Here is a 21,793-nt window from a genome sequence, read left to right as displayed (position 1 = left end):
TCAGGACCAGAAATATTAAACATCCTGGCCTTAGGTAATTTGGCCCCGGGTTTTAACCTGATCGCACAGTCATAGGCTCTATGTGGAGGCAGTTCTGAGCAACCCCTCTCAGAGAAAACATCTGCGAAATCCTGCAAAGCCTCCGGCAGGCTGGGCGTCACGGCGGACACACATGTGGCCAAGCAATTGTCTTGGCAAAAACCACTCCATTGTACTATGTCCTGAGTTTTCCAATCAATTACCGGGTTGTGTCTGGACAACCATGAAAAACCCAGGACCATTTGTGCTGGGAGATTACGGAGGACCCTACATGTAACCGACTCAGAATGTAGGACCCCAATGTGGAGTTTCACCTCTGCCACAAACTCCGTAATCTCCCCTTGAGGGAGGGGAACAGCATTAATGGTCACCACCTGTATGGGGTGAGGAAGTTTTTCAATCTTAAACCCGGCGGTGTGTGCAAACTCCTCATCTATGAGATTGGTGGCGGAACCGCTATCCACAAACACTGATATTGGTAGCTCTCTGCCCGCGATAATAACCTTGGCAGGGAGCATACATTGAGATACCATCATGGAGGATATGCATACGCTCAGTTGGGTCTCCTCCATACCCTCTGAGCTTAACAGTTTTCCGCCGATGTGACCCTCTTAGGTAGTGCCGGGCAAACGTTAATATAATGACCACTTTTACCACAGTAGAAACATGCTCCGGGCTTCCGGAATCCCGGAGCGCGACGCTTAACGTGTGCCACGCCAGCAATCTGCATAGGTTCAGGGGACTCATCTACTTCAACCACACTTGCACCTCTGCTTTCCCCCAGAGGTAGCGTCTCCTGTGCCCCCTGATGAAAACGGCGATCAATACGTATCACCAAACTCATGGCCGACTCCAACGATGCCGGAGACTCAAACATCAGGAGGGCTTGTTTAACCCTCCCTGACACCCCATGCATAAACTGGCTCCGCAGCGCTGGGTCATTCCACTGTGTGTCTACGGCCCAGCGGCGAAATTCCGAACAATAGTCCTCTGCCAAGCGCTCCCCCTGGCGGAGGGCGCGGATTTTAGATTCCGCTAGAGCCAGTCGGTCAGGATCATCGTAAATGAGTCCGAGGGCAGAAAAAACATTATCAACAGAAAGAAATGTAGCAGAGTCAGCTGGTAAGGAAAATGCCCATGCTTGGGGGTCACCACTCAGTAATGACAACACCAGCCCTACCCGCTGGGCCTCATTACCTGAGGAGATCGGCCGCATGCGGAAGTATAACTTGCAGGCCTCCCGAAATACGACAAATTTGCTGCGATCCCCTGAAAAACGTTCTGGCAGCGGAAACTTCGGCTCTGCACCGATACCTGCAGATGCCGTTTGCACCTTCGCTACTACCAGGCCCTGCTGCTGAACTGCCCCTTTCAACTCGGAGACCTGTAAGGACAGCGCCGCCAACTGGCGGGTTATGGAATCTAATGGATCCATGGACTCCTGAAAAAATGTGGGCCGATTATAATGTCACGTGGGGCTTAGTCCCACTAAGGCTGTAATACCCGGGGGCCCTGTGATTTCCCTATAACTAGGGGAAACCCTGTCTGACCCTCAACTCAGGGTTTTTGCTGATGGTGCAAATGCCTGAGCCTCCAACCTTTCCTTGTCTCCTGCTCAGCCCTGCACCTAAGCCTCCACCCTACACCCAGTGAGGAGACACACCACCAAAGCCCCCACACAAATAAAGACAGACAGGGAGAACTTAAACTGCACTGCGCCGCACACACACAGGAATATACAGTAATGTGAACAGGGCACAACTAAACACAAATATGGGAAGGAGAAAGGATAACAACGGATCATACGACACCAGATACGAATCTCTCTCTCTGCAACACCTCCACTCCAGACCGGAACCACTTGGTATGAAACACAAGCTATAATCGGCGACGCCCATAGGCCAGCATGACTATTTAAAGACCGTGGGCGTGACTAACCATCCAACCTGGTCTCCAGCAGGATTAACCCCCGAGAGCCTGAAGATCAGGCCGGCGCCACTGAGGCTATAGTGGCTGGAGGTGGAACTACCTCTGCCTGCCGGACTCTGTGGTGTGAACAGTGTCCGACATGACATCAGGTTAGCCGAGTCTATGGTGCCTGCAGTTTTAGTGCTTCCTATGTGGGCTGCGGGTTCTGGTAATAAAGGCTGGTTCCGTGGTGCCAATAGGACAAGCACCCCTTGTAGGAATGTGGGTTTTGGTAACTGCGGCTGGCTCGCGGCCTTGCAACTTTGTTTTTCATGGGTACCTTCTGCTACCCATCCGGGTTCCAGCACCGTCAGCTGGTTCTCGGCAGTGCCTTTGGCCTAGGTGCCTCCTTCTCGCTATCCGAGTTCCAGCAACGTCTGCTGATCCTTGGTAGTGCTTTGTAGCACAGGTACCTCCTGCTTATTAATCATGTTCCAGCACCGTCAGCTGGTCCACGGTTGTGCCATTGGCTCTTGTTCCTTCAGCTGCCACTCTGGGTTCCAGCACCGTCAGCTGGTTCTCGCTAGTTCCATTGACTCTTGTAGCTTCTGCTACCCATCCGGGTTCCATCACCGTCAGCTGGTTCTCGGCAGTGTCTTTGGCACGAATACTCCCTCCTGCCCAGCCTGGTTCCAGCACGCCTGCTGTTTCCGGGTAGTGTCAATGTCACTTTGCCACCAATACGTTGTCCTGTCGTGTTGCGGTCGGGTTAGCCGAGTCTATGGTGCCTGCAATTTTGGTGCTTCCTATGTGGGCTGCGGGTTCTGGTAATAAAGGCTGGTTCCGTAGTGCCAATAGGACAAGCACCTCCTGTAGGACTGTGGGTTTCGGTAACTGCGGCTGGCTCGCGGCCTTGGAACTTTGTTTTTCATGGGTACCTTCTGCTACCCATCCGGGTTCCAGCACCGTCAGCTGGTTCTCGGCAGTGCCTTTAGCCTAGGTGCCTCCTTCTCGCTATCCGAGTTCCAGCAACGTCTGCTGGTCCTTGGTAGTGCTTTGTAGCACAGGTACCTCCTGCTTAGTAACCAGGTTCCAGCACCATCAGCTGGTCCACGGTTGTGTCATTGGCTCTTGCTCCTTTTGCTGCCCCTCTGGGTTCCATCACTGTCAGCTGGTCCTCGCTAGATCCATTTGCTCTTGCAGCTTCTGCTACCCATCCGGGTTCCAGCACCGTCAGCTGGTTCTCGGCAGTGCCTTTGGCTGAGGTGCCTCCTTCTCAGTATCCGAGTTCCAGCAACGTCTGCTGGTCCTTGGTAGTGCTTTGTAGCACAGGTACCTTCTGCTTAGTAATCAGGTTCCAGCACCGTCAGCTGGTCCACGGTTATGCCATTGGCTCTTGTTCCTTCTGCTGCCCCTCCGGGTTCCAGCACCGTCAGCTGGTCCTTGCTAGTTCCATTTGCTCTTGTTCCTTCTTTTAACCATCCGGGTTCCAGCACCGTCAGCTGGTCCTCGTTAGTTCCATTTGCTCCTGCAGCTTATGCTACCCATCTGGGTTCCAGTATCGTCAGCTGGTTCTCGGCAGTGCCTTTGGACTAGGTGCCTCCTTCTCGGTATCCGAGTTCCAGCAACGTCTGCTGGTCCTTGGTAGTGCTTTCTAGCACAGGTACCTCCTGCTTAGTAACCATGTTCCAGCACCGTCAGCTGGTCCACGGTTCTGCCATTGACTCTAGTTCCTTATGCTGCCCCTCCGGGTTCCAGCACAGTCAGCTGGTCCTCGCTAGTTCCATTTGCTCTTGTTCCTTCTGCTAACCATCCGGGTTCCAGTACCGTCAGCTGGTTCTCAGCAGTTCCTCAGCCTTCTTGTACCTTCTGCTACTTTTCCAAGTTTGAGCTTGTGGAAATGGTTTTTGGATCTCACTCTGGATCTGCCTGATGACGACCCTGAAGACGACGACCCTGAAGACCACACCGAAGAAGACTGAAAAGATGACCCTGAAGAAGATGACCAAGAGGACAAAGAACATGAAGACAACCACCAAGATGCAGAACAACAAGAGACAGAAGACCAAAAAGCAGAAAAACCAAAAGCAGAAGAACATTAAGCATAAGACTAAAAATCAGAGCAAATGATATTATCTAAATTATAAGCGGAAAAAGACTAAGCAGTGTATGGGGGTGAGTCCTTTCCTCCTCGTGGTGCCCCTGGAAAATGCCTGCTGCTGCAGGCCAAACTGAACGCGGACAAATCCTGTTGTAAATCTTTTGTGACAGGCAGAACGGAAGGTGTAATCTTAAAACTTTTATAGATAACAACCACAGGAATGACTGTCACAAATAAGAATATGATGAAGAAGAAGAATAGGAAGAAGATGAAGAAGTAGAATATGAAGAAGAATAATAGTTGAATAAGAAGAATATGAAGAATGTAAAAAAAAAGAATAATAGGAAGAAGGTGAAGAAGAAGAAGATGAATAATGTGAAGTAGAAGTTGATGAAAAAGATGCTGCTGCTGCCGAGAATCATGAAGGAGAAAGTGTGGGAGAAGTAAAAAAGAAGGTGGAGAGCATGGAAGTAGTGCAAAAATGGAGACCACGCTTCTGAAATTCAATGACATGGACCATTGCAGTGACGTTTCCAAATAATCCACTGCTAATGTCTTTTAAGAGGGATTCCAGTTTAATTTTAAAGACGCATGCAACCAAGTCTGGTCTGTGTTCAACACGCTGCCACGGTTCTAAATGTGTAGTAATCTCACTCCACTTAGGATTACATGTCATGGTGATAAATAGATCTGGTCGACCATACTTCGTAACAATAGCCATAGCATCCTGGTAGTGCTGCTGCATGTTTCTTGAACTGCCTTCAAAAGAAGATGGTAAAATGATGGTTTTTCCAATAGGGATGCCCTTTTGAACCGATTTTTTTAGTAGATGTTCTTGAAGGAGGCAGTAATCATCCACATTTAAATCTTTTTGGGGGTTGCGGATGTAATGTAGGCGATTAGCTTCGATTTTGACATAACCATCTACTAAATATTGCTGTGTTAGCTTACCACCATTGAGGAGTGGATTAAAGTAATTTCTGACAGATAACATATAGCAATAGTATTGGATTTGTGTGATCCTCCTCGGACTTTTGCCTTGTTGTTTGAGTCCATCATGCCATCCTTGGTCTCCTTAAGGGAAAAATATTGGATAGAGGAGGGCATCCAAATTGCTATGGAGAATGCTAATTTGTTGTGTTTTTGGAGCTAAAGGGTTGTGGGGATCAGGTTTTAAATGAATTAATATGTCTCTATTGAAAGGTGGCTCACCATTGTCATTTTGAAACACGACTGCTACTTCACTGACAGTGGGATTATTGTAGCGTCGAGGGTCTTGAGTACGATCTTATTTAATAGCCATAGTGATGATTGGCATGACAGTTCCGTTTTGTAGAGATTTTATTTTTTCTTGTTCTTCCACATCACGTAACATTTGATAAGCTGCCACAAAAGGATTAATAGTTTGGATTTGAAGGGCAATAATGTTCATCAATATAGGATGACATTTTTTATTTTCTTTACATCGTATGCGTTGTTCGTTTGCGGTAGCGGTATCGAGAATGTAAAGTTGGGCAAATGCGCGTTGTTGGTCATCTGAGGGATGTAGTGTTCCAGTTCTATGATAGATCTGCCCATGTATGCGGAAACAGTATGGGCCATATCCAGGAGGTGGTGAAATATTTGCACCCATGGAGGCAAAAGCAAAGGAACTGTTAATACTTCGAATATTATCCATGAAATTTTTGCTAAATTCACTTTGCCCTTTCAGCAAACATGTAAAGACATCAGGATATTGTAGTATGGGTAGATGGACTTTACCCTTGTGACAGCAGAGCATAACGTTGTTATCAGAGGGTATCTCTGCTACAAAATGCAAAGCTTGGCAATGCTCACATACATGGGTCATGTCACCACAGCTGTGTTCAGTAATACTATTTTCATCATTAGTGAAAATGTGAGGTTGTAGTAGAAGTGCATGTCCAACCGGGGGGTTCGCCTAGTTTAGAGACCAACGTATATTTGTCTTGGGTGCACTTTCTGCGGGCTACCTGTTGCAGCTTGTATGTGAAGAAACTGTGCGTCAGTATTGATTAATGGTGGTATGGATAGGGCAGAAACAGATTGCTGATTAGTTATGTCAGTGAACGGCTTATAGGATTTAGTGTGGTAGTAACTTGTTCCACATGCTGATGTGGAAGCATCCTGTTGTGAGTCTACTAATAATGATGATGAAGAAGCTGTCTGTTGTCGGCGGTGATGGCGTGCAGAGGCTTCTTCAGCCAATCTAATGGATTTAAAGTTAGGGGATTCGTGTGTGAGGCGACGGCGTTTATAAGCCTTAATCTTGTCAAGGCAATGCTGTTTTTCCTCATGAGTCTCATTAGCACGGCATTGTTTTTGAAGTAGTGCTAAAGCGGCTTTCCTTTCACTGGCATTGCCACACTGTGCGTCGGTATTGACTAATGGTGGTATTGATAGGGCAGAAACAGATAGCTGATTAGTTATGTCAGTGGACGGCATATAGGATGAAGTGTGGTAGTAACTTGTTCCACATGCTGATGTGGAAGCATCCTGTTGTGAGTCTAATAATAATGATGAGGAAGAAGCCGTCTGTTGTCGGCAGTGACGGCGTGCAAAGGCTTCTTCAGCCAATCTAATGGATTTAGAGTTAGGAGATTCGTGTATGAGGCGACGGCGTTTATAAGCCTTAATCTTGTCAAGGCGATGGTGTTTTTCCTCAGGAGTCTCATTAGCACGGTGTTGTTTTTGTCGTAGTGCTAAAGCTGCTTTCCTTTCACTGGCATTGGCATACTTTTTGTTATGACTCATGTTGGCACAGGTAAAGGAGTCTATTTGGCAGTTATCTGGCAGTGAAGAAGGCGTCCTGGAGTATTTTAGTGTAAACAGATAATAATTGGCCCTGTAATTGCCCAGCAGTAGTTATGAAGTGGTAGCGGCAAATTGGCCCTGTAATTGGCCAGCAGTAGTTATGAAGTGGTAGCGGCAAATTGGCCCTGTAATTGCCCAGCAGTAGTTATGAAGTGTTAGCGGCAAATTGGCCCTGTAATTGCCCAGCAGCAGTTATGAAGTGGTAACGGCAAATTGGCCCTGTAATTGCCCAGCAGCAGTTATGAAGTGGTAACGGCAAATTGGCCCTGTAATTGCCAAGCAGCAGTTATGAAGTGGTAGCGGCAAATTGGCCATGTAGTTGCCCAGCAGTAGTTATGAAGTGGTAACGGCAAATTGGTTCTGTAATTGCCCAGCAGTAGTTATGTAGTGGTAGTGGCAATTTGGCCCTGTAATTGCCCAGCAGTAGTTATGAAGTGGTAGCGGCAAATTGGCCCTGTAATTGCCTAGCAGTAGTTATGAAGTGGTAACGGCAAATTGGCCCTGTAATTGCCCAGCAGTAGTTATGAAGTGTTAGCGGTAAATTGGCCCTGTAATTGCCCAGCAGCAGTTAGGAAGTGGTAGAGGCAAATTGGCCCTGTAATTGCCCAGCAGTAGTTATGAAGTGGTAACGGCAAATTGTTCCTGTAATTGCCCAGCAGTAGTTATGAAGTGGTAATGGCAAATTGGCCATGTAATTGCCCAGCAGTAGTTATGAAGTGGTAACGGCAAATTGGCCCTGTAATTGCCCAGCAGTAGTTATAAAGTGGTAACAGCAAATTGGCCCAGTAATTGCCCAGCAGTAGTTATGAAGTGGTAGCGGCAAATTAGCCCTGTAATTGCCCAGCAGTAGTTATGAAGTGGTAATGGCAAATTGGCCCAGTAATTGCCCAGCAGTAGTTATGCAGTTGTAGCGGCAAATTAGCCCTGTAATTGCCCAGCAGTAGTTATGAAGTGGTAACGGCAAATTGGCCCTGTAATTGCCAAGCAGCAGTTATGAAGTGGTAGCGGCAAATTGGCCCTGTAGTTGCCCAGCAGTAGTTATGAAGTGGTAGCGGCAAATTGGCCCTGTAATTGCCCAGCAGTAGTTATGAAGTGGTAGCGGCAAATTGGCCCTGTAATTGCCTAGCAGTAGTTATGAAGTGGTAAAGGCAAATTGGCCCTGTAATTGCCCAGCAGTAGTTATGAAGTGTTAGCGGTAAATTGGCCCTGTAATTGCCCAGCAGCAGTTAGGAAGTGGTAGAGGCAAAATGGCCCTGTAATTGCCCAGCAGCAGTTATGAAGTGGTAACGGCAAATTGTTCCTGTAATTGCCCAGCAGTAGTTATGAAGTGGTAACGGCAAATTGGCCCTGTAATTGCCCAACAGTAGTTATGATGTGGTAGCGGCAAATTGGCCCTGTAATTGCCTAGCAGTAGTTATGAAGTGGTAACGGCAAATTGGCCCTGTAATTGCCCAGCAGTAGTTATGAAGTGGTAATGGCAAATTGGCCATGTAATTGCCCAGCAGTAGTTATGAAGTGGTAGCTGCAAATTGGCCCTGTAATTGCCCAGCAGTAGTTATAAAGTGGTAACAGCAAATTGGCCCAGTAATTGCCCAGCAGTAGTTATGAAATGGTAGCGGTAAATTAGCCCTGTAATTGCCCAGCAGTAGTTATGAAGTGGTAATGGCAAATTGGCCCAGTAATTGCCCAGCAGTAGTTATGAAGTGGTAGCGGCAAATTAGCCCTGCAATTGCCCAGCAGTAGTTATGAAGTGGTAATGGCAAATTGGCCCTGTAATTGCCCAGCAGTAGTTATGAAGTGGTAGCGGCAAATTGGCCCTGTAATTGCCCAGCAGTAGTTATGAAGTGGCAGCGGCAAATTGGCCCTGTAATTGCCCAGCAGTAGTTATAAAGTGGTAACGGCAAATTGGCCATGTAATTGCCCAGCAGTAGTTATGAAGTGGTAGCGGCAAATTGGCCCTGTAATTGCCTAGCAGTAGTTATGAAGTGGTAACGGCAAATTGGCCCTGTAATTGCCCAGCAGTAGTTATGAAGTGGTAGCGGTAAATTGGCCCTGTAATTGCCCAGCAGCAGTTATGAAGTGGTAGAGGCAAATTGGCCCTGTAATTGCCCAGCAGCAGTTATGAAGTGGTAACGGCAAATTGTTCCTGTAATTGCCCAGCAGCAGTTATGAAGTGGTAACGGCAAATTGGCCCTGTAATTGCCCAACAGTAGTTATGAAGTGGTAGCGGCAAATTGTCCCTGTAATTGCCTAGCAGTAGTTATGAAGTGGTAGCGGCAAATTGGCCCTGTAATTGCCCAGCAGTAGTTATGAAGTGGTAATGGCAAATTGGCCATGTAATTGCCCAGCAGTAGTTATGAAGTGGTAGCGGCAAATTGGCCCTGTAATTGCCCAGCAGTAGATATAAAGTGGTAACAGCAAATTGGCCCAGTAATTGCCCCGCAGTAGTTATGAAGTGGTAACGGCAAATTGGCCCTGTAATTGCCCAGCAGTAGTTATGAAGTGGTAATGGCAAATTGGCCATGTAATTGCCCAGCAGTAGTTATGAAGTGGTAGCTGCAAATTGGCCCTGTAATTGCCCAGCAGTAGTTATAAAGTGGTAACAGCAAATTGGCCCAGTAATTGCCCAGCAGTAGTTATGAAATGGTAGCGGTAAATTAGCCCTGTAATTGCCCAGCAGTAGTTATGAAGTGGTAATGGCAAATTGGCCCAGTAATTGCCCAGCAGTAGTTATGAAGTGGTAGCGGCAAATTAGCCCTGTAATTGCCCAGCAGTAGTTATGAAGTGGTAATGGCAAATTGGCCCTGTAATTGCCCAGCAGTAGTTATGAAGTGGTAGCGGCAAATTGGCCCTGTAATTGCCCAGCAGTAGTTATGAAGTGGCAGCGGCAAATTGGCCCTGTAATTGCCCAGCAGTAGTTATAAAGTGGTAATGGCAAATTGGCCATGTAATTGCCCAGCAGTAGATATGAAGTGGTAGCGGCAAATTGGCCCTGTAATTGCCTAGCAGTAGTTATGAAGTGGTAACGGCAAATTGGCCCTGTAATTGCCCAGCAGTAGTTATGAAGTGGTAGCGGTAAATTGGCCCTGTAATTGCCCAGCAGCAGTTATGAAGTGGTAGAGGCAAATTGGCCCTGTAATTGCCCAGCAGCAGTTATGAAGTGGTAACGGCAAATTGTTCCTGTAATTGCCCAGCAGCAGTTATGAAGTGGTAACGGCAAATTGGCCCTGTAATTGCCCAACAGTAGTTATGAAGTGGTAGCGGCAAATTGTCCCTGTAATTGCCCAGCAGTAGTTATGAAGTGGTAATGGCAAATTGGCCATGTAATTGCCCAGCAGTAGTTATGAAGTGGTAGCGGCAAATTGGCCCTGTAATTGCCCAGCAGTAGATATAAAGTGGTAACAGCAAATTGGCCCAGTAATTGCCCCGCAGTAGTTATGAAGTGGTAGCGGCAAATTAGCCCTGTAATTGCCCAGCAGTAGTTATGAAGTGGTAATGGCAAATTGGCCCAGTAATTGCCCAGCAGTAGTTATGAAGTGGTAGCGGCAAATTAGCCCTGTAATTGCCCAGTAGTAGTTATGAAGTGGTAACGGCAAATTGGCCCAGTAATTGCCAAGCAGCAGTTATGAAGTGGTAGCGGCAAATTGGCCCAGTAGTTGCCCAGCAGTAGTTATGAAGTGGTAATGGCAAATTGGTCCTGTAATTGCCCAGCAGTAGTTATGAAGTGGTAGCGTCAAATTGGCCCTGTAATTGCCCAGCAGTAGTTATGAAGTGGTAGCGGCAAATTGGCCCAGTAATTGCCTAGCAGTAGTTATGAAGTTGTAACGGCAAATTAGCCATGTAATTGCCCAGCAGTAGTTATGAAGTGTTAGCGGTAAATTGGCCCTGTAATTGCCCAGCAGCAGTTATGAAGTGGTAGAGGCAAATTGGCCCTGTAATTGCCCAGCAGCAGTTATGACGTGGTAACGGCAAATTGGCCCTGTAATTGCCCAGCAGTAGTTATGAAGTGGTAACGGCAAATTGGCCCTGTAATTGCCCAACAGTAGTTATGAAGTGGTAGCGGCAAATTGGCCCTGTAATTGCCTAGCAGTAGTTATGAAGTGGTAACGGCAAATTGGCCTTGTAATTGCCCAGCAGTAGTTATGAAGTGGTAATGGCAAATTGGCCATGTAATTGCCCAGCAGTAGTTATGAAGTGGTAGCTGCAAACTGGCCCTGCAATTGCCCAGCAGTAGTTATAAAGTGGTAACAGCAAATTGGCCCAGTAATTGCCCAGCAGTAGCTATGAAATGGTAGCGGCAAATTAGCCCTGTAATTGCCCAGCAGTAGTTATGAAGTGGTAATGGCAAATTGGCCCAGTAATTGCCCAGCAGTAGTTATGAAGTGGTAGCGGCAAATTAGCCCCGTAATTGCCCAGCAGTAGTTATGAAGTGGTAATGGCAAATTGGCCCTGTAATTGCCCAGCAGTAGTTATGAAGTGGTAACAGCAAAAATGGCCCTGTAATTGCCCAGCAGTAGTTATGAAGTGGTAGCGGCAAATTGGCCCTGTAATTGCCCAGTAGTAGTTATAAAGTGGTAACGGCAAATTGGCCCTGTAATTGCCCAGCAGTAGTTATGAAGTGGTAACAGCAAATTGGCCCTGTAATTGCCCAGCAGTAGTTATGAAGTGGTAGCGGCAAATTGGCCCTGTAATTGCTCAGCAGTAGTTATGAAGTGGTAATGGCAAATTTGCCCTGTAATTGCCCAGCAGTAGTTATGAAGTGGTAGCGGCAATTTGGCCCTGTAATTGCCCAGCAGTAGTTATGAAGTGGTAGCGGCAAATTGGCCCTGTAATTGCCCAGCATTAGTTATAAAGTGGTAGCGGCAAATTGGCCCTGTAATTGCCCAGCAGTAGTTATGAAGTGGTAACGGCAAATTGGCCCTGTAATTGCTCAGCAGTATTTATGAAGTGGTAGAGGCAAATTGGCCCTGCAATTGCCCAGCAGTAGTTATGAAGTGGTAGAGGCAAATTGGCCCTGTAATTGCCCAGCAGTAGTTATGAAGTGGTAGAGGCAAATTGGCCCTGTAATTGCCCAGCAGTAGTTATGAAGTGGTAGAGGCAAATTGGCCCTGTAATTGCCCAGCAGTAGTTATGAAGTGGTAGAGGCAAATTGGTCCTGTAATTGCCCAGCAGTAGTTATGAAGTGGTAGAGGCAAATTGGTCCTGTAATTGCCCAGCAGTAGTTATGAAGTGGTAGAGGCAAATTGGCCCTGTAATTGCCCAGCAGTAGTTATGAAGTGGTAGCGACAAATTGGCCCTGTAATTGCCCAACAGTAGTTATGAAGTGATAGCGGCAAATTTGCCCTGTAATTGCCCAGCAGCAGTTATGAAGTGGTAACGGCAAATTGGCCCTGTAATTGCCCAGCAGTAGTTATGAAGTGGTAGCGGCAAATTAGCCCTGTAATTGCCCAGCAGTAGTTATGAAGTGGTAATGGCAAATTGGCCCTGTAATTGCCCAGCAGTAGTTATGAAGTGGTAACAGCAAATTGGCCCTGTAATTGCCCAGCAGTAGTTATGAAGTGGTAGCGGCAAATTGGCCCTGTAATTGCCCAGTAGTAGTTATAAAGTGGTAACGGCAAATTGGCCCTGTAATTGCCCAGCAGTAGTTATGAAGTGGTAACAGCAAATTGGCCCTGTAATTGCCCAGCAGTAGTTATGAAGTGGTAGCGGCAAATTGGCCCTGTAATTGCTCAGCAGTAGTTATGAAGTGGTAATGGCAAATTTGCCCTGTAATTGCCCAGCAGTAGTTATGAAGTGGTAGCGGCAATTTGGCCCTGTAATTGCCCAGCAGTAGTTATGAAGTGGTAGCGGCAAATTGGCCCTGTAATTGCCCAGCATTAGTTATAAAGTGGTAGCGGCAAATTGGCCCTGTAATTGCCCAGCAGTAGTTATGAAGTGGTAACGGCAAATTGGCCCTGTAATTGCTCAGCAGTATTTATGAAGTGGTAGAGGCAAATTGGCCCTGCAATTGCCCAGCAGTAGTTATGAAGTGGTAGAGGCAAATTGGCCCTGTAATTGCCCAGCAGTAGTTATGAAGTGGTAGAGGCAAATTGGCCCTGTAATTGCCCAGCAGTAGTTATGAAGTGGTAGAGGCAAATTGGCCCTGTAATTGCCCAGCAGTAGTTATGAAGTGGTAGAGGCAAATTGGTCCTGTAATTGCCCAGCAGTAGTTATGAAGTGGTAGAGGCAAATTGGTCCTGTAATTGCCCAGCAGTAGTTATGAAGTGGTAGAGGCAAATTGGCCCTGTAATTGCCCAGCAGTAGTTATGAAGTGGTAGCGGCAAATTGGCCCTGTAATTGCCCAACAGTAGTTATGAAGTGATAACGGCAAATTTGCCCTGTAATTGCCCAGCAGCAGTTATGAAGTGGTAACGGCAAATTGGCCCTGTAATTGCCCAGCAGTAGTTATGAAGTGTTAGCGGTAAATTGGCCCTGTAATTGCCCAGCAGCAGTTATGAAGTGGTAGAGGCAAATTGGCCCTGTAATTGCCCAGCAGTAGTTATGAAGTGGTAGCGGCAAATTGGCCCTGTAATTGTCCAGCAGTAGTTATGAAGTGGTAGTGGCAAATTGGCCCTGTAATTGCCCAGCATTAGTTATGAAGTGGTAGCGTCAAATTGGCCCTGTAATTGCCCAGCAGTAGTTATGAAGTGGAGCGGCAAATTGGCCCTGTAATTGCCCAGCAGTAGTTATGAAGTGGTAACGGCAAATTGGCCCTGTAATTGCCCAGCAGTAGTTATGAAGTGGTAACAGCAAATTGGCCCTGTAATTGCCCAGCAGTAGTTATGAAGTGGTAGCGGCAAATTGGCCCTGTAATTGCCCAGCAGTCGTTATGAAGTGGTAACGGCAAATTTGCCCTGTAATTGCCCAGCAGTAGTTATGAAGTGGTAGCGGCAAATTGGCCCTGTAATTGCCCAGCAGTAGTTATGAAGTGGTAGCGGCAAATTGGCCCTGTAATTGCCCAGCAGTAGTTATGAAGTGTTGCGGCAAATTGGCCCTGTAATTGCCCAGCAGTAGTTATGAAGTGGTAATGGCAAATTGGCTCTGTAATTGCTCAGCAGTAGTTATGAAGTGGTAGAGGCAAATTGGCCCTGCAATTGCCCACCAGTAGTTATGAAGTGGTAGAGGCAAATTGGCCCTGTAATTGCCCAGCAGTAGTTATGAAGTGGTAGAGGCAAATTGGTCCTGTAATTGCCCAGCAGTAGTTATGAAGTGGTAGAGGCAACTTGGCCCTGTAATTTCCCAGCAGTAGTTATGAAGTGGTAGAGGCAAATTGGCCCTGTAATTGCCCAGCAGTAGTTATGAAGTGGCAGAGGCAAATTGGTCCTGTAATTGCCCAGCAGTAGCTATGAAGTGGTAGTGGCAAATTGGTCCTGTAATTGCCCAGCAGTAGTTATGAAGTGGTAGAGGCAAATTGGCCCTGTAATTGCCCAGCAGTAGTTATGAAGTGGTAGAGGCAAATTGGCCCTGTAATTAGACACCGGCAGTGAACAGGCAGAGGAGCAAGGCAGCAGTAGTTATGAAGTGGTAGAGGCAAATTGGCCCTGTAATTAGACACCGGCAGTGAACAGGCAGAGGAGCAAGGCAACACCTCCGCACAGCAAGTCGGCATGAGGTAAATGACAAAATTCCACGGGATCCAAGATGGCGTCGGCGAGATTTCCCCGACGCCATCCTGGATCCCGACGTCGTCCACATGATCTTGCGGCGAAGCCATCTTGAGTATCGCGGGATTTCGCCGATCCAATATGGCATCGCCGCAAGAACATGTCGCCGGCGTGGACGACGTCTGGATCCAGGATGGCGTCGGCGAAATCTCGTGAGATTTCGCAGAGGCCATCTTGGATCCTGATGTCGTCCACGCCGGCGACATGTTCTTGCGGTGATGCCATCTTGAGTATCGCGGGATTTCGCCAATCCAAGATGGCGTCGCCGCAAGAACATGTCGCCGGCGTGGACGACATCGGGATCCAAGATGGCGCCGGCGGAAGAAGATGTCGGGGATCGTGGAGCAGCGGCGATGACGGCGTGAGTATGAGAGATGGAGTGAGAGAAAGGGTCGTATGTGGAGTGAGAGGGAGGGGGACGTGAGTTGAGATGGTGAAAGGTGAGAGGAGTGTGTGTTGAGGAGGTGTGTGTGTTGAGGAGGAGTGTGTGTTGAGGGTTAACATGGCAAGAGGTGTGTGGTGGATGTGACGTCACCAAGTTACAACCGGACGGAAGCTGCATTACAACCGGAAGGAAGCTGCTTAGCGCATTTATTATGTATTGATGACCATGCATCTCCCAGTGTATATACTTTGTTCTTTATTATGTATGGTTTGTGATGATTTTGCCCTGCAGATTTTTTGTTTTGTTTTATTTTATTTTATGTCAAACCTCACACTGCACATTTTATCAAATTTTTCTGTTGTTTTTTGTTACTTTACCCTGTAGTAACTGAAGAAGGTCATTTATTGACCGAAACGTTTTCCTTCATACTACAATGAATTCGCCTTGTTGAGTGCCAAGTTTCTACGTACTTACTATATGGTTTGGGAAACTAACTTTAGCACCACCCTTTAGTTGTGCTCACGGTGTTTTGTTTCACGTTCCCTTTTTGAATATTGGCACCACATTTGCCACACGTCAGTCCTGTGGTACAGACCCTGTTTTTATGAATCTTTAAAGATTAAAAATAATGGTCTATCTATGACTGTACTTAATTCCTCCAGAACTTGGGGGTGTATCCCATATGGGTCCGGGGATTTGTCAATTTTAGTGATTTTTAGATGCCGTCGTAGTTCCTGCTCGGTTAAGCAGGTGACATTTAATGGAGAATTTTTGTTACCATTGATCATGTTATCCGTCATGGGATTTTCTTGTGTAAATACTGTTGAAAAAAAGTCATTTAACATATTGGCTTTTTCCTCATCCTCATCCACCATTTCACCCAGACTATTTTTACGGGGGCCAACACTATCATTTTTTAGTTTCTAACTAATTTTGTAGTTAAAGAATATTTTGGGATTATTTTTACTTTCTCTGGCAATGAGTCTCTCTATCTCAATCTTTGCTGTCTTGATTTGCTTTTTACAGAATTTATTTTATTTTCTGTTTTTATTTCATGCCTCATCACTACCTACTTGCTTTAATAATCTAAATGCTTTCTTTTTGTCACTTATTGCTCCCCTTACAGCTCTATTTAGCCATAGGGGTTTCCTCCTATTTCTAGCATGTTTATTCCCATACGGTATATATTGTGCACTGGTCCTATTCAGGATGCTAATAAATGTCTCCCATTTTCTTTGTGTATTTTTATGCCTCAGGATATTGTCCCAGTTAATTGCCCCAAGATCATCTCTCATCCTTTGGAAATTTGCTTTCCTGAAGTTTAGTGTCCTTGTAACCCCTCTACTACACATCTTATTAAAGGATACATGAAAACTTATTTGTTATGTTTGGGTCACCGAGGAGGAAAACAAGACCAAGCTAAGCCACAGAAAACCAGAGAGGTTGGTAACTAAGCAGATTGCAGACCCCTGGTACTATCCACACAACTAGCAGTGCTGTGGAGCGAGCCTACTATTATTCTAGATGCCTCGACACAGCCGGAAGACTAAATAAGCCTAAAGCAAGAAAATGGGAAATCTAAACTGCCCCAGAGCAGACCCCAAAGAATAGATAGCCCCCAAACATATATTTTCGGTGAGACAAGATGAAAACACAACCACAGGTAGGAAAATAGGCTGAGCAAACGATGGGGCCCACACTAATTAGAAAGGACAGGAAAGGAAAGATACTGTCTGTAATCACGCCAAAAAACCCTGCAAAAATGATCAACACTTCTGATAGGAAAAAAACCCTGAAGTCACTAGACTTCCACCCACTATATCAGCACTCTGGCATATTCTGAGAACAGAGCAAAAAGAGGCCAATCTAATAAGGGACAAAAAGCAAACTGGCACAAACAGTAACATAAGAATGGAAATTCAGCACAGCACCAGCCGGGGCTGGCTGAACACACAGAACTGAACAGACAAAACCAAATCAAATGTGAACAATAGCAAAGAACACTTAGCTTGAGAATGCAGGGACTGAACTGGAAACCAAGACCTCAGGAGGCAGGAAAAATCACCAGCAGGGAAATAGGGAGTCGGCTGTCTTAAATCCAGTCAGAGACTCCAGATGTCCAATCGTCGTCCTCATTATCAGGTGGCAGGTCTCTGTAAATTAGATCAGCTTCATTACCTCCTGCAACCACTAGAGGGAGCCCGGAAAGAGAACTCATGACTCCTCTGTCAATACAACCAGCTCCACCACCCTCAACAGCAACCAGAGGCAGATCAGAATGTGAATTCACAACACTTATTATTTTGTGATCACTATTACCCAAGTGACCCTCAACCCTTATATTTGATATGCGGTCTGGCCTGTTGGTTAATATTAGGTGTAGCAGTGCCCCCCCTCTTGTTGGGTCCTGAACAAGTTGTGAAAGGTAATTGTCTCTCATAGTTGTCAGAAACCTATTGTCTTTGCTGGAACTGCAGGTTTCGGTTCCCCAATGTATTTCAGGGTAATTGAAGTCTCCTTGAGTCGCAGCTTCATCTATTTGCTTTATGAGGATATTCTCAGTTGCTTCTATTATTTTTGGAGACTTATAACAAACCTCTATCAGTAATTTATTATTTTTCCCCCTCCCCTTATCTCCACCCACAGGTACTCTACATTTTCATTAGATTCATATATATTATCACGCAGGATGGGTTTTAAGGATGATTTTACATATAAACACACGCCTCCCCCTTATTCATACGGTCATTTCTGAACAGACTATAGCCCTGTAAATTAACAGCCCAGTCATGGCTCTCATCCAGCCATATCTCAGATATCCCCACCATGTCATAATTATGTTCCAACAAAATTAATTCTAATTCCTCCATTTTGTTGGCGAGGCTTCTGGCATTAGTATACATGCACTTTATGTATCTCTCTGTACCTCTATTCTTTCTTAAATTATTAACTGTTCTAGCCCCACCCCCAATTTCATTATTTGTGCCCAAGTCTCTATCTGCACTGTCTTCCCCTCCTATAAAAGGAATACCCTCCCCCAGTCCCTAGTTTAAACACTCCTCCAACCTTCTAGCCATTTTCTCCCCCCGCACAGCTGCACCCTCCCCATTGAGGTGCAGCCCGTCCCTAGCGTAGAACCTGTTGCCAACTGAGAAGTCGGCCCAGTTCTCCAGGAACCCAAACCCCTCTTTCCTACACCAATTCTTCAGCCACTTATTAACCTCCCTAATCTCCCGTTGCCTCTCTGGCGTGGCACAAAATTGCTTGGAAATTCAGAGACATGTTGCCAGCAGTTTGTAGACAAAAAGAACAATTTACATTTTACTCAAAAATATACCTATAAAGAAAAAAATCAGACAAACTGAATATTTGGAAGTGGTCTCTTAATTTTTGACAGAGCTGTATTATTCAGAAGCTTCATTGGATCGTAGCCAACCTCCCTGGACATGGTCGCAGGAGGAAAATTGATGGTAAATCAAACACACAGATAATACAAATGGTAACAAAAGAGCCCAGAAAAATTTCCTTACAGATTAAAGATGAACTTCAAACTCAAGGAATATCAGTGTCGGATCGCACCATCCATCGTTATTATGTGAGCCAAAGTGGACTTCATGGGAGACAACCAAGGAGGAAACCATTGTTGAAAAAAAAACCATAAAAAAGCCAGACAGGAATTTGTCAAACTGCATGCTGACAAGCCACATAGCTTCTGGGAGAATGTCCTATGGACAGATGAGACAAAAATGGAACTTTTTGGCACAGCACATCAGCTGTATGTTCACAAATGGAAAAATGCAGCATATCAAGAAAAGAACACTGTCCCTACTGTGAAAAATGGAGTAGGCCCTGTTATGGTCTGGGGCTGCTTTGCTGCATCTGGCACAGAGAGTCTAGAATCTGTGCAGAGTGCAATGAAATCTCAAGACTATCCAGGGATTCTAGAGAGAAATGTGCTGACCAGTGTCAGAAAGCTTGGTCTCAGTCGTAGGTCATGGGTCTTGCAACAGGATAATGACCCAAAACACACAGCTAAAAACACCTAAAAATGGCTAAGAGGAAAACATTGAACTATTCTGAAGTGGCCTTCTATGAGCCATGACCTATGGAGCATATTTGGAAAGAGCTGAAACATGCCATCTGGTAAAGGCAACCTTAAAACATGAGACAACTGGAGCAGTTTGCTCTTGAGGAGTGGGCCAAAGTACCTGTCGAGAGGTGCAGAAGTCTCATTGACAGTTACAGGAATAATTTCATTGCAGTGATTGCCTCAAAAGGTTGTGCAACAAAATTTTAAATTAAGGGTACCATCATTCCTGTTCAGGCCTATTTCATGAGTTTTATTTTTTTCAAATTCTGTGGAAGCATGGTTGAAAATCAATGTCTGACTTTCATTTGTTCGTTTTCATAGATTTCAAAATACTTACTATGACATACAAAGCCATCCGCAACCTGTCTCATCCATACATCTCTGGCATGGTCTCCCGGTACTTATCTAGACGCAACCTTCGATCCTCTCAAGATCTCCTTCTCTACTCCCCTCTTATCTCTTCTTCCCACAACCGCACACAAGACTTCTCCCATGCTTCCCGCATACTCTGGAGCGCTCTACCCCAACACATCAGACATTTGCCTACCACAGAAATTTTCAAAAAGAGCCTGAAGACCCACCTCTTCCGACAAGCCTACAACCTGCAGTGATCTTCAGTCTAATGAACCACCATGCAACCAGCTTTACCCTCTCCTAGTGTATCCTCACCTATCCCCTGTAGACTGTGAGCCCTTGAGGGCAGGGTCCTCTCTCCCTCTGTACTTGTGTGTGTCTTGGATTCCTCATGCCTATTGTACTTGTCTATGTATGCCCCCTTTTCACATGTAAAGCTCCATGGAATAAATAGCGCTATAAAAATGAATAATAATAATAATAATAATAACTCCATTCAGCTGTGCACAAACTATGTCAAATTGATTGCTAGAACCAGTGGGTCTTGTACCAGTACTATGTTGACTACAGTCCACAGATGGAGTCTAGATCCCTGAGGTCAGCTCTACTTTACCAGCATTATGAATTAATAGGAACAGCATGTGGTTTTGATGGAGCTGCTCTTTTCTTGTCAAAGAAAGTAAATAAGCTCACTGAGGTGGTTAGTCGCACACACGCAATGGAGAAATAGTAAAGATTACAATTACTTTGACAAATGAGTTACCACCAACTTCCCCAACCTGCTTTCACTTTTACAACATTATGTTCCCAAGGCTTCTGAAGATGATGAATAAGAAGCAAATACTGTAGGTCTGAATTAATATCACCCAAAAGATGTTACAGAAGTCAGAACACACAACTGATCTGTGTGGCAAGGATTTACTACCTCAATTTTGCAGTATGAGACTAGTATCATGTTGTGCATTGATGTGAGCCACAATGTCCTTCAAAGTGAAACTGTTCTGAATGTAATGGTAGGCACAGTACTGCATAAGGAACGTGCCTCTCACTGGGGGGGCCCATATGACTAAAGCTAGAAAAAATACCGTTCAGTGCCCAATTCCCTCTCCTACTACTCCCCAGGTGATGCACTAATTGGCATGCTCAGCTATCCAATGAGATTAAAGGGGAAGGGGCTTCCAGCCACACCTACCGGGGTTAAATTCATGTGCCCAGGGTCAGTGACTTCCTCTTTCCTCCGGCTGACCCCTGGAAGCTTTTGTTCCACCTTCCCTCCTTTATATATTTAACGGTGTTTAAATTGCCATACTATTTGTACACTTATTAAAAAAAACAGAAAACCTAGTTAACGATACTAGGTCACAGCAGTAGATGTGGAGAAGGGCAAAGGTTCGTAAACGCTCATAGGCCTGCTCGCCTGTCGATCACAGACATGGCCATCGGCAATGAGCCCATTACAAAATGTAAGTGCCTTTCTCTGCTTATGCAATTAATAAACTGTGACCAACCTGTTTCAACACATCTAGGCCTGTCTGTGTTTTCATTACGGGACTGGTGGGAGGGGGGAAGGCACTGCTTGCGACACACGGGTCCCCACAATCTGTCTAATTTGCACTCAAAAATTGGATCACATGCCTTCTATGATGCTTGCAGTAAAGAACTGATTGGACAGATAGTTCTTACCAAATACAAAAATCGTACATATCGTATTGATGATATCAACTTGAATTTAACTCCGGAGTCTACTTTCAAGCAGTCACATGGCTGTGAAATTAGATTTATCGATTATGACAAAAATCAATATAACAAGCAGATCATAAATCTGAAACAGGCTGCTCTCATACACAACCCCAAAAAAGCAAGAGGTCCAGGAAAAATGCCAACGGGGCCTATTATGCTGATTCCAGAATTCCGCAATTTATCAGGTTTAAATGATAGAATGAGAGCTGATTATTCTGTAATTAAAGAGATAGCAAATCACACTCAACTAGTAGTAGAACAGAGAGAAAAACAAGTGTGAACATTTTTGGACCATATTCAGAGAGATGACAATGTACAGAAAGAAATTTGGGAATGGGGACTAAGTTTGGACAGTAAACGTCTGTCCTTCACTGGAGTTTACTGCTGTTTGTAAATAATAATTTGCCCCATTACCTTCAATAAAAAGTCTTCTGTTTCAAATTCTTATGGCTGCTTCATGACTGGGGCTCAAGTGCACCAACTACTACCATCATCATCATCTTCTGCCTACAGGCAGTTACTGTGCAAACATTGTATTGTGGAGTTTCCTGTGTGTAATTTGAGAAGGAATGACTCTTCTCCTGACAGAAAGCTTGGCCACCGTAACATATATCATACCCTGTCAGGAGCACAACCCTCAG

General features: G+C 45.5%; 1 pseudogene; it reads left to right on the top strand.

Moving 5' to 3' along the window:
* Nucleotides 1-19,876: 19,876 nt before the first annotated feature.
* Nucleotides 19,877-21,546, top strand: LOC141052824 (piwi-like protein 1 pseudogene; annotated as a pseudogene).
* The last annotated feature ends 247 nt before the right edge of the window (nucleotides 21,547-21,793 follow it).

This window comes from Dendrobates tinctorius, unplaced genomic scaffold, assembly GCF_039654945.1.
Source record: "Dendrobates tinctorius isolate UK_male_01 unplaced genomic scaffold, ASM3965494v1 ptg000163l, whole genome shotgun sequence".
Taxonomy (NCBI): Eukaryota; Metazoa; Chordata; class Amphibia; order Anura; family Dendrobatidae; genus Dendrobates; species Dendrobates tinctorius.
The sequence above is the reverse complement of the archived record's forward strand: the minus strand, read 5'-3'. Positions and strand labels throughout refer to the sequence as shown.